This window comes from Macaca mulatta, chromosome 6, assembly GCF_049350105.2.
Source record: "Macaca mulatta isolate MMU2019108-1 chromosome 6, T2T-MMU8v2.0, whole genome shotgun sequence".
Classification (NCBI taxonomy): Eukaryota; Metazoa; Chordata; class Mammalia; order Primates; family Cercopithecidae; genus Macaca; species Macaca mulatta.
In genome coordinates, this window is record NC_133411.1 from 2,479,066 (window position 1) to 2,492,294 (window position 13,229).

Consider the following 13,229-nt stretch of genomic DNA (forward strand, 5'->3'; position numbering starts at 1 on the left):
ACCCTCCGTTTGCAGCCACGCTGGAGAGACCTGTGGGTGGCCCGGGGACACGATGCTTGTGACTGGCGGAGTGGGGGCAGCCTTATGGGCAAAGCCTTCAACCTTCAGGGTCTGCACTAGCGCCGGACAGTGTCAGAGTTGAATTAAATTGCAGGACACTCCGGTGGTGTCTGGAGAGAACTGGAGAACTGGCTGGTGTGCAAAACCCACACGCTTGTTGTCGGCCGTGTTGTGAATCGAGGAGCAGCTTTCCTTTATCCACACAAAAGAAAGCGAGTTTCCACCCTATTCTTAAGTGCATGGCTCCAGCTTTCACAATAATTCTAGCCCTTATCGTGGTGAGGAGGATACTGTGAGCGAGGCTGAGAAAGTTCCGGAGGAGTCCACATGGCCATCTTCCTTCTGTTTCCAGTTCAGTGAGAGCCAGTGTCAGGTTTCCATGGAAAGTGACTGGCGTTGGCTCTCCACAGGGAAATGAAAGTAAAAGAAGCAGTTTGGCTGGGCGCAGTGGCTCACGCCTGTCATCCCAGCACTTTGGGAGGCTGAGGAGGGCAGATCACCTGAAGTCAGGAGTTCGAGACCAGCCTGGTCAACATGTGGGAAATCCTGTCTCTACTAAAAATACAAAAATTAGCCAGGCATGGTGGCGGGTGCCTGTAGTCCCAGCTACTCAGAAGGCTGAGGCAGGAGAATCACTGGAACCGGGGAGGTGGAGGTTGCAAGTGAGCCGAGATCACACCACTGTACTCCAGCCTGGGTGACAGAGTGAGACTCTGTCTCAAAAGAAAAAAAAAAAAAGCAGTTTGGGCCATGCAGTGAGCGCTCTGTGGACCAGTGGACTCATCTGCTGGGGTCCAGGCAGCCTGGGCTGCTCCTGGTTCTTCCCTCCTCCCTGCATGCACGGCCCTGCGCTGCCCTCCCCGGGGGCTGCCGTGGGAGTTCTCGGGACTCTCACTGATTGTCCCACTGGCTGGGAAGGGCTGTGGTGTGTTGGGTGCTGGCTGCCCTGAAGTACAAGCATTAAAAATTGCTTCTCCTCTTGCCAGATGCAGGGAGGAGGCTGAGCAAAGCCCTAGCTCATTTACATAGAGACAGACACACAGAATTTTTGCGGAAATTTAATGCACTCTGATTTTTCCGGATATCTGACAATAGTGCACATCAAAGTCGGTGGCATTGGGCTCTGTTGAGATCATTCCAGCAACTGGTCATTGTGCAGCTGTGCACTCAGATGGGGGTGGGCACTCGGGCTGACCTCACCTTCTGGAAGGTGCACCTGTGCGTGCAGGCATCCGAGTCCATGTCACGTGCTGGCACGGCAATCACCATCCTTTCACAATAGGTCGTGAAGCCGATTGATTTTGAATGGCTGTGTGGGTAATGCTGCCTATGACCTGCATTCCAGAGAGCAAGAGGGCATCAGGAAATGTCTGTCACAACAGGCAGGGCCTGGAGCTTGACGAGGTTGAGAATCCCTGATGCTCAGCCCCTATTTTCTGGCTACCAGTTGAAAGAAAGGGTGAGAGGATGCTTGGCCCTGAGCAAGTGTCTGAGAAGTGCAGCCGTAACATTCGGCTCCTTCTCACCAAAATCTTTACCTCAAAGAACCCGGGAGGAAGACACATTTGCTAGGAGCTGGGTACTCGAAATGAAGGTAGGGAAAGGACGCCAGGCTCTCTCCTCCAAACGGCGCGCTGGGCGTCTCCCCTAGAATCAGAGACAGGAACGAAACTTACGTGGACCTTAAACTTCCGTTAGAGGTGAAATAGAATAGCAATAATAATAAATGCCAGTTCAGTGAATTCAGGTTAACCTCAAAGCTAATCTGTGTGGAGAGACGAGCTCTGACCTTTGTGAAGTGTTGTGTGTGAACAACCTGGAGCCGCGGTGAGAGAGAGGACTGCGTCCTGGCCAGGGTCAGCCCCACCTGCAGGAAGCGCTTCTCTGTTCCATTGGTGAGGTTTGCTGGCTGGGCCTGGGGAACGATGGGTTCCCACTTTCTCAGTTGTCTCTGAGGTTTGGAGCACACGGCTCTGCCTCGTTCTTCACTTGCTGTTCCACAGAGAGAAGGTGACGCGAGCTGCGTGGTCCAAACCAAAGGACATTTAGCCCCCAACTGGATGAAATGGGAAGAAGCGAAAGCGTCTTCGTCTGTCAGTGTCAATATCTGAAATTTTGCTTTTTAGATAGGCAGACTGATGGAATAGAACCAGATGTATGTAGAGATTAGGTATATGGTGAGGTGGAAAAAGATGGACTTTTGACAATAATTTTTTGGAACAGTTGGATAGCCACATAGAAAATGATGTAACAGGCAGGGCACGGTGACTCAGCCTGTCATCCCAGCACTTTGGGAGGCCGAGGTGGGTGGATCATGAGGCCAGGAGTTCGAGACCATCCTGGTCAACACAGTGAAACCCTGTTTCTACTAAAAATACAGATTAGCCGGATATGGTGGTGGGTGTCTGCAGTCCCAGCTACTTGGGAGGCTGAGGCAAGAGAATTGCTTGAACCCAGGAAGTGGAGGTTGCAGTGAGCTGAGATTGTGCCACTGCACTCCAGCCTGAGTGACAGAGCAAGACTCTATCTCAAAAAGAAAAGAAAAGAAAAGAAAAAGATGCAACTTAACCTTTAGCTCATCTTCAACACCAGAATAATCCGCAAAGACCAGAGATCTTCATGTGAGAAGGAAGCAAGTAAGGTCTGGCTGAAAACACAACGGCAGGATGTCACAGGAGGGGAAAAGGCTTTCTAACCACATCTTACAATTCAGAAGGACAAATACAAGATGGCCAAAATTTACCACTTAAAATAGTGTATACTCAGGTCTGGCATGGTGGCTCATGCCTATAATCCCAGCATTTTGGGAGGCTGAGGCAGGAGGATCACCTGAGGTCAGGAGATCAAGACCAGCCTGGTCAACATGGTGAAACCCTATCTCTACTAAAAATACAAAAATTAGCCAGGCCTGGTGGCACATGCCTGTAACCCCAGCTACTAGAGAGCTGAGGCTGGAGAATTGCATGAACCCAGGAGGTGGAGGTTGCAGTGAGCCGAGTTCGCATCACTGCACTCCAGGAGTGTCTCAAATTTGTGTGTGTGTGTGTGTGTGTGTGTGTATACTCAATCAAAATCCTAGAAAGCTGTTTTGTGGATATTGAGAAATGATTCTGAAGTTTATATGGAGAAAGAAAAGACCCAGCACAACCAACACAAAATTGAAGAAGAACAAAGTCACAGGACTCATGCTGCCCGACTTCCAGGCTCATGATGAAGCTGCACTAATCAAAGCAGGGCGGTGAATGAAAGACAGGTAAGGGGGCGGGTAGGCAGTAGATAAGGGGGCGGGTAAGGGGGCGGGTAAGGGGGCAGAGTACAGAACCCAGAAACAGACCCATGTGGATGCAGTCAGAGGAGCAAAGCCAATTCCGTGGGGCAAAGAGAGTCTTCTCAATACATGGTGCTGGGACAACAGGAGACCCATGTGCCGAAAAACAAATCCAGACCCAGACTTCCCACCCTTCACAAAAACGAACTCCAAATGGATCACAGACCTCAGTGTAAAACACAAAACTGTATAGCTCCTAGAAGATAACATAGAACAAAACCTAGATGGCCTTGGATATGGAGATGACCTTTTAGATTCAATATTCAACATGCCTGTAGAATCTAAAGGCATGATCCATGAGAGAAATAATGGGTAAGTTGCACTTCATGAAGGTGAGAAGCTTCTGCTCTGCAAAAGACACTGTCAGGAGAAGACAAACCACAGACTGGGAGAAAATATTTGCAAAAGGCTTATCTGATAAAGGACAGTACTGAAAATATGCAAAGAACTCTTAAAACTCAACAATAACAAACGAACAACAGATTTTAAAAGTGAGCAAAACACTGGAACATAAATCTCACAGAAGAACTTCTGCACGGGGCAAGGCGTGCATGAGGATGTTCGGCGTCACGCGTCATCGGAGAAATGCAAATTATAGCAACACTGAGACACCACACACACCTACTAGCGTGGCCAAAACCCAGACACTGGCAACATCAAATGCTGACGAGGATGTGGAACAGCAGGAACTCTTGCTCATCGCTGGTGGGAATACAAAATGGGGCCGCCACCATGGAAGACAGCTTGGCATTTTCTCACAAAACTAGAGATGATCTCACTGCACGGTCCAGTAATCATGTTCTCCGCATGTACCCAAAGGGGTTGAAAACTTCTGTCCACGCAAAACCTGTACATGGGTGTTTATAGCAGTTTTATTGATAAGTTTCAAAACCTGGAAACCGAGATGCCCTTCAGTAGCTGAATGGGTGAATAAGCTGTGGTACATCCAGACGGTGGACTCAGCACTAAAAAGAAATGAGCTGCCAAACTGTGAAAAGACATCGAAAGAACTTATATACTTATCACTGAGCGAAAGAAGCCCTTGTGAAAAGGCTGCACCCTGTGGGGTTCCAACTCCAGGACATTTCGGAAAACCATGGAGATGGTAAATAGATGAGTGGTTGCCAGAGGCTGAGGGGAGGGAAGGTTGAACAGGAGGAGCACAGAGGATTTTTAGGGCAGTGAAACTCCTCTGTGTGATGCTATGATGGTAGACACGTGTCGTTAAGTGTTTGTCCAAACCCTCAGAGGGTACAGCACCGACAGTGAGCCTGAATATAGGCTACAGATGCTGGGTGATGATGACGGGGGTTGGACCAGGAAAATCAGCTGTAATACATGCACTGCTGGTGGGAAGTTCATCGTCGGGAGGGGGCTCTAGGAAATCTCTGTACCTTCGTCTTTTTTACTGTGAAACTAAAACTGCTCTAAAAAATAAAACATTAAAAGTGAAATATACAGGCTGGGCACAGTGGTTCACGCCTGTAATCCCAGCACTTTGGGAGGCCAAGGAGGGTAGATCACCTGAGGCAGGAGTTCAAGACCAGCCTGGCCAACATGGTGAAACCTCGTCTCTACTAAAAATACAAAAATTAGCCAGGTGTGATGGTGCATGCCTGTGATCCCAGCTGCTCGGGAGGCTGAGGCAGGAGAATTGTTTGAACCCGGGAGGCGGAGGTTGTGGTGAGCCGAGATGGTGCCATTGCACTCCAGCCTGGACAGCAAGAGCGAAACTCCGTCTCAAAAAAGAAAGAAAGGAGGGAGGGAGGGAGGGAAGGAAGGAAGGAAGGAAGGAGAAATATACATTTCTGCATGAACAAAAACCGATGAAGAAAACCAAAGGTGTAGCACACAGGGAAATGAAAGCCATAGCACTTGAGGAAATGCTTACAACTTACCGCACAAAGGATCAAGCTCTGCAAACTGTAACAAGCTCCTAACAATCAAGGCAAAAACCCAATTATCTCTTGGAAAAATGGGCACATAAAAAAGAAAGGCAAAGGGCTCTCCCCTGTGAAGAGACACTCAGCCTCGCTTACAGTCAAAGTGCACCCCCAGGTCCTCCGCACGCCATTTCCCATCCATCAGATTGTCCGAGATGCAGACTTCCAACAGCGCCTCTGTATCCCCAAGGAGATGGGCAGTTCATGGGGTGCCGCTGCCTGGGAGGGGAGGTGGCTCTTGGGGGGGCCTCCCACTTACCCAGCTGCAGCAACAAATGTGACATCTGTCCCTGAGATGGCCAGACATGCAGCAAGTGCTCCATGCTATTCACTGTGGCATCACATGCAGTGGCAAAGGTTTGGAAACACCCAGATATCAAAGAGCAGAAGGTTTAATGAATAACTGAGACACACCCGCAAAATGCATCTGTAAAGAAGAATAAAAAAGTTATCTCTGTGCTGATAAGAAGTTATCTTCCAGAGGTGGCGTTAAGTGCAAGGGAGGCAGGAGAGTGGTGGGGCTGGTTTCTTGGTCACAGCCTTGCTGACCAAAGCAGGACCCAGTCCAGATGGGGTGAAGTGGAGAAGCTGGCAGAGACCAGCAGATGGTAAGAGAGCAAACCCTGACTGCCCTTGTTGGTCATTAGCATAAGACATGCCTACCAGTGCATGAGAGTTTACAAATGCCATGGCAACAACCCGGAAGTTACCACTGCTTTTTTTATGGCAATGACCTGGAAGTTATCACCCCTTTCCTAGGAAGTTCTATATAACCCGTCCCTCAATTTGCATTGACCTGCCCCTTAAGTTGCATGTAATTGAAAGTGGGTAGAAGTGGGTGTAAATATAGTTGCCAATGACCCATATGCTATGGACTCTGGGCACACTGCCTGTGAGTCAGCCTCACTCTGCAAGGAAGAGTGCTGCTCAATAGAAGTTTGCTGCCTAGCACCACCAGCTCACCCTTGAATTCTTTCCTGGGCAAAGCTGAGAACCCTCCTGGGCTAAGCCCCAGTTTTGGGGCTTACCTGCCCTGCATCATCTGGCAGCCATATGCCACCATAGTGCCATATGGCCATAGTGCCACCACCACACGCGGGACCCCTGCCCTGCCTGGCAGGTCACCGGTCCACGTGCCAGTCTCCTCAAAGCAGCCGAGCCTGCCCAAGTTGGGGAAACCCTGGGAGGAGACCTTTACCCAGGGATTAAGGTGGAGACTGGTCAGCGCCATTTTGACTCCTGTGGTTGGGTGAGTGTCCTCCCCTCTGCCCACCCCTGCCAATCAGGTGAGCCAGGAACTTCAGCCTTTGGCTAGATGGTCAGTTTGAAGTCCCCGTGGCCTGACCAGCTACATCCTTGTCATTCCTTCTCTTGATCCTTTCTCCTCTAATGCCATTTCATTGTCTGTTGGCCATTTTGTTTTATTTTAATTTCTGCTTTGAAATGTCTGTTTCATCTGAAATTTTTGCTTGGCTCCCTGCTAACTCTATTTGGGCAATTATTTAAGGCAAGACACTTGGTTGTGGGAGGTCTCTTGTTGTGTTGACCCTAGGACAGCAGGATCATGTTGTCCTGTGGCCCCAGCATAGCCTTTGGGGTTCACTGTTGGCCTCAGCTAGATGCTCTGGGGTTTTCGACGTTGGTGTGGGGATACTTGTTGGCTGACACTCGACTGCTCTGGGTTTCTGGCATTTGGGATTGTAGGCCACCCCTAGACGCTCCAGAGCTTTTGGCACTGGCATTCCCTCTAGGATTGTGGGTTAGAGGCTACCCTAGGGGAATCTTGGCCTTGCCTTTTCTTGTTTCGTATCAAGAGTTATTTCCTGAAACCACCTTTTCTTATTGTCACTTTATCTACACTTTTTCTTCTATGCTTTGTTTTGTCATATTTTGTTTGCCAGGACTTTTTTAATGCCTTGCTACCTTGACTTATTCCTTCTCTGCAGGACATGGGAATCTGAAAGGGGACGACAGCAAAGGTCCAGCTTCTTCTCCTGTTGCTAAACTTAGAAAAATGCCTGTGCCCAGTTGAAATCCTTGCTAGACACGGGGACAATCATGAGCATCCCAGAACACTTACAGCTAGGGTGTCTTTTATGCTGGCCAGTGTTTAATGTTCTTCGGCTAGTTCTAGCCCAAGAACAATTGGCATAAAGCTGTGGTTAGACCTGCAGATTTCTGAGCATTGGTCTTGGTAAAGGCCTGGTGGTGTAGACATTAAGGTTGCTTGGTTTAAATGTTCTGGAATTGCATCTGTTTCAGGTGACAGTAGGACTCATGAACGTAAAACATCTTCTGATGAAATTAGTATATAAATTGATATTTCTATAGGGAAGACTACTCAATTGTCAATTTCACCATAGCTCATAGTAATCATAACTCTCCTGGCTTTAGATCTGTTGAGTATATAAGAATTAAAATTTAAGTCTTCATAATCTGCATATTCATAGCATCAATATCATCAGTGTCCTATAGTTTTGGTGGTAAGCAAAGGGCTATTAATTTCGTCTTTGATGTATAGAATATGTAATAGATGAAGTTCAACTTAAAGAAATTCATTTTCTATTGCAAGACCATTTGGGTCCAATACAAAAATTAGAAAATCAAGAGATTTGGTCTAAACATGGCTCTATACATTATAATGCTATTTCACAATTGGACTTACTGTGTAAAAAAGAAGAAAAACGGGAGGAGGTCCCTTATGTACAGGCTTTTATGGCCCTTTACTGGCTCTTGTTACTGCCAGGCACCAGGAAGGCACATCTAAGGGAACCCCTCCTAGCTGCTCCCCCTAGAGGGCCTGTGCCCTCCTGGGAGACTCCTCAGTTCCCCAGTTCTGACCTGAAGGGGGTTCAGCCAGTGCAGGATTCCACCCAGGGTCATCAGGCCCCCATCCCCCTTATACAGCCAGCCCCAGCCTATACCCCCGACTGCTGAGGAAGCAAGCCCAACAGGTACCCCCAGAGGATTCCACCCAGGGTCATCAGGCCCCCATCCCCCTTATACAGCCAGCCCCAGCCTATACCCCCGACTGCTGAGGAAGCAAGCCCAACAGGCACCCCCAGAGGATTCCACCCAGGGTCATCAGGCCCCCATCCCCCTTATACAGCCAGCCCCAGCCTATACCCCCGACTGCTGAGGAGGCAAGCCCAACAGGCACCCCCAGAAGCGGGGCCCCATATCAGCCCTTAAAGTCAAACTTGTGTCTGTGGCAAGAGGCAGCTGATGGAAATGGGGGCAGCTGATGGAAATGGGGGCAGCTGATGGAAATGGGGGCAGTTGAAGGGCAGGCGCCATTTTCTATGTCTGACGTGGCTCCGTGCAAGGAGGCACGTGGCCGGTTTTCAGATAATCTGGGGTTTTATGGAAGAATCTAAGTCTACGAGGTCTGACGTGGCTCCGTGCAAGGAGGCACATGGCCGGTTTTCAGATAATCTGGGGTTTTATGGAAGAATCTAAGTCTACGAGGTCTGACGTGGCTTCGTGCAAGGAGGCACGTGGCCGGTTTTCAGATAATCTGGGGTTTTATGGAAGAATCTAAGTCTACAAGGTCTGATGTGGCTCCGTGCAACGAGGCACGTGGCCGGTTTTCAGATAATCTGGGGTTTTTGGAAGAATCTAAGTCTACCATGTTCTTTCACTTGTCATGACTTGTAAGCACTGTTGCTCACTTGCTGTGCTGTGAGGGAGAAGCAGAGGGAAAAGTGTGAGATTAAGCCAGTCAGTTATGACAAGGTTAGAAAAATAACTCAGGGAAGGATGAAAATCGCACTCTGTTTCAAGAAAGTTTGGTTGAGGCACTCGGGAAACGTAATGACGCAGATCACGAACACCCAGAAAGCCCTGGGTATACATTTTATCCCTGAATCTGCCTCCAACATGAGGAGGAAGCTACAGAAAGCAGAAATGGGACCTGAAACCCTGTGAGCCAACTCCTGAATATGCCCTTTAAAGTTTGCAACAATAGGAACAGGGCAAAAGGGGTAGAATTAAAAACAAGATAAATAGCCAAAATGTGCAATTGCTTACAGTTGCTGTCAGTGCCTTGCCCCTCAGCCTTACCTGTCCTGAGAGAGTGTCGTGAGATTGGCATCTGACATGCCCAGACAAGAGCTCTTGACTTGCTGGCCCCTGGGTCAAAATCAGTGTGCCTACCATAAGCCAAAGGGCCTTTGGCAATGAGAATGTCCTAACCTTCCCTGGTGAGAAAGAAAAAAGCTGCCTGCCAATACTAGAGCTAACCTTCTTAGGCTAGTCCCAGCGAGGTGCTTTTGTTGTTGTCGTCGTTTTTTTTTTTTGTTTTCTGTTTTGTTTTGTTTTGTTTTGTTTTTTTGAGAGGGAGTCTCGCTCTGTCATCCAGCCTGGAGTACAGTGGTGTGATCTTGGCTCACTGCAACCTCCGTCTCCTGGGTTCAAGCAATTCTCCTGCCTCAGCCTCCCGAGTAGCTGGGACTACAGGTGTGTGCTACCACACCCAACTAATTTTTTTATTTTTAGTAGAGACAGGGTTTCACCGTGTTAACCAAGATGGTCTCAATCTCCTGACCCCAACGAGGCGTTTTGCTCAAGTAAGTGTACTGGGGGCCTTGGACCCTTGGCCTGGTGGATGGCTTCCTGCAGGCAGGCAAGTGGCCACTTAAACGTTTTTCTTTGGTGTGTCTGCTGCTGGGTGAGCTCTCTGGTGGCTCAGGGACTGCAAGGTCTCAAGTTGAACCATGTGGTTCACCCCCTCCTTTCTGCAGAATCTTTCTCCACTTTCGCCTGTCTTTCATACTTACCAGGGAAAATAAAATGTGGTCAGGTAAACAGGTCCCAATTTTATAAATAATTTGGATCCAGCTGTCTTGCATGGGTCACGTCATTTGTGTGATGTGTGTTGTGTCTAGCATGCTATCAAATTGGCTTATAAATAAAAGAGTGCTCATAAATTAAACAAGTCAGTCTAAATATGTTAGTTTGAAGGGAATGTTGTATCTTCTAAAATTTAACTTGAAAATTTTTATCTAGGTAAACCACTGATGTTCATAGGTTTTGGAATGGTTAAAATGGCTTTAAGTAGTGAGCTTTTGTATGGCTTAAAAATCTTGAAATTGTAGAATGTGTCTCATCTACAGAATGCTAATGTCTGTTGGGCAGTTCAGGATTTCTTGCTTCCTACATGTATATAAAATGTGCCAGGGAAGATATATTCTTTATTGGGAAAAAATAACTTTTGTCCAGAAAGTATTAAATGAGAGGTTCAGAATGTGAGGGAACCAGCGAGTAGAAAAGAGAGAAGTGGGGAGAGTTATTGATGGAAGCTATATCTATATCTATCTATTTATATTATTATTTATTTATTTATTTATTTATTTATTTATTTGCAGGAGGGATATGAAGAGTGACTTACAGGTGCCCACCACCACGCCTGGCTAATTTTTGTATTTTTAGTAGAGACGGGGTTTTACCATATTGGCCAGGCTGGTCTTGAACTCCTGACCTTGTGATCCACCTGCCTCGGCCTCCTAAAGTGCTGGGATTACAGGCATGAGCCACCGCGCCCCGCTGATTAAAGAAAAATTGTTTGTGGTAGACTTTCTAGGGAATGGTCTATGTATTGGAACTGGGTTTTCTTAAGGTATTGATTTATCAAGTTATGAGAATTGTTGCTTTTAAAGCTCCAACCAGCTTCTTTCAAAACTTCTTTGGGCTAAGTGCAGTGGCTCACACCTGTAAATCCCAGCACTTTGGGAGGCCAAGGCAGGTGGATCACTTGAGCCTAGGAGTTCATGACCAGCCTGGGCAACATGGCAAAACCCCATCTCTACAAAAAATACATTTAAAAAAAACAGTGTAGTCTGGGCGGGGTGGTGTGTGTCTGTAGTCCCAGCTACTTGGGAGGCTGAGGTGGGAAGATCACTTGAGGCCAGGAAGTCAAGGCTGCAGTGAGCTGTGATCACACCACTGCACTCCAGCCTGGGCAGCAGAGCGAAACCCTGTCTCACAAAACAGAAGCAAAAACTTCTTGGGTTGGTGTCCCAGAGGTTCAGCTGTTGTGTGTCTCTTCTGTCAGCTCTTTCTCCCCTTGAAAAGGTCCGGGATGGCTCTTTCCTTTAGCTTCTTCGTCAGCTCCTGTAATGTTTTCTCTTCCAGTTCTAACTGATGTCATGGCCTGATGCTAAAGTGTTTCATCTTAGACGTCTGTGGGAGCAATGTTTTCCCCGGTGCAGCTTGATGCTATGTTCCTGGATTTTCTTGATTTATAACTTTATTTTTGGCTTTTAGTTTTTGACTCTTATTGCTCTAAAGGGTTTTGAGGACTAATGCATGCCTGCCCCCCTCTATTCTTGTCTGGCCTAGAATGTTCTATTGGCTAGAAGTCTTTTGACTCTAAGTCCTTTGGCCAAAGGAAATCCCCTTCCCACTCCCCCCACCAAAAAAAAAAAAAAAAACCCTAAAAAGCTAATTCAGGCCATGACAGGAAACAGGGGTTGGACACGTCTCACTATGCCCCCCTGCCTGGAATTTAGGCCAGGCACAAAGGCCCTTCAAAAATTATAAGAAGGCCAGGAGCAGTGGCTCACGCCTGTAATCTTAGCACTCTGGGAAGCTGAGGCAGGCGGATCACCTGAGGTCAGGAGTTGGAGACTAGCCTGGCCAACATGGTGAAACCCTATCTCTACAAAAAATACAAAAATTAGCCGGGCATGATGGCGGCTAATGATGGCAAATAGCTCCCTGTTCAGTCAGAAAACTTGGTCTTATTAAAACCTTAAAAAGGAGGATTCCCCCAAGGATCAATTGCAACCAAAATAAAAGGTCCTATGTGGGGCATTGTTAAGTGTTCCCTCTGCTGTTAAACTTTAGGAAGTCACTCGCTGGGTGCACTTAACCTGCGTCTTCTGCGTCCCTGCAGGCATGAGAGGAGGGCACCATGCCCTTCACCTGTGAGCCCCTGGAAGGCGTAAAGCTGTTGTTTTGCAAATACACACAACTCACACGGCGAGGAGCACGTGCAGTCATCAGCCGTACGGATTCTTCTCGCCTGGCTTTGACCTTTCTCAGGACCTTTACTATCTTATCATTACTAACTTTTGGCTCCCTTATTGGATTTTGGGTTTCTTCCCACACAACCTTCGTTTCCCCCATGATCAGACCAACTTGTAAGGCAGCCTCACCCATTTTCTGCCCCCTCTTCCTTTGATGCAAGAAAGATGAGCCCTAAAATTGGGGTTTAGCCAGGAGCGTTCTTGGCTTCACCCAGGAAAGAGTTCGAGGGCAAGCCGGCGGTGTTAGCTGCTCCCTGTGGAGCGGGGCTGACTCACAGGCAGTGCGTCCTGAGTCCACAGCGTATGGGCTGTTGGCAACTGCGTGGGCTGTTGGAAAGGCAAAGGACCTTTCCCAGGACCTCTAATAACTATCTTATCATTACTAACTTTTGGCTCATAGCAAAGCTTGAGTCCTGTTGACTGCAGCAATTCCCCACAAAGACAACGCTGGCACACGCTTCAACCCATCCTATCCTCTGACCTGGAGAAGGAAAGCACCCGGCCTCAGGAGCCCTTAGGTCGGGCACCAGAGATTTTCCCTCCTCCAACGTTACGCAGGGCCTATGCCCACGAACGCAGCAGGAACAGTTCTAGAAGACAGACCCTGCCCTTCTGCACCCCCTTAAGATTAAGGCGAAGGATCTCATCTCTGAGGGCGCGGATAAGGTAGGAAGATGGCAGGACTTGTTTTCTGGTCACAGCCCCGCTGACCAAAACAGGATCTGGTCTGGATGGGATGAAGTGGAGACAGGAATCAGGGGATGGCGAGAAAGGTAATCCCTGGCTGCCATCATTGCTCACGGCATAAGACCCTCCCACCGGTGCCATGATAGTTTGCAAATGCCATGCAATGACCTGGAAGTTACCACC

At 48.1% G+C, this 13,229-nt stretch overlaps 1 long non-coding RNA gene across 3 annotated transcripts; it reads right to left on the reverse strand.

Annotated features, from left to right (window-relative positions):
- Positions 1-1,114: 1,114 nt before the first annotated feature.
- On the reverse strand, positions 1,115-5,711 carry LOC144341374 (uncharacterized). 3 transcript variants are annotated; one of them, XR_013418254.1, is made up of 4 exons: positions 5,591-5,711; positions 4,010-4,235; positions 1,599-2,080; positions 1,115-1,394 (listed from the first exon to the last, which is right to left on the reverse strand). It is a non-coding gene; the product is annotated as an uncharacterized LOC144341374 (long non-coding RNA). The 3 variants fall into 3 exon arrangements; XR_013418255.1 differs by lacking the exon at positions 5,591-5,711 and adding an exon at positions 5,428-5,589; XR_013418256.1 differs by lacking the exons at positions 4,010-4,235; positions 5,591-5,711 and adding an exon at positions 5,428-5,589.
- Between the last annotated feature and the right edge of the window lie 7,518 nt (positions 5,712-13,229).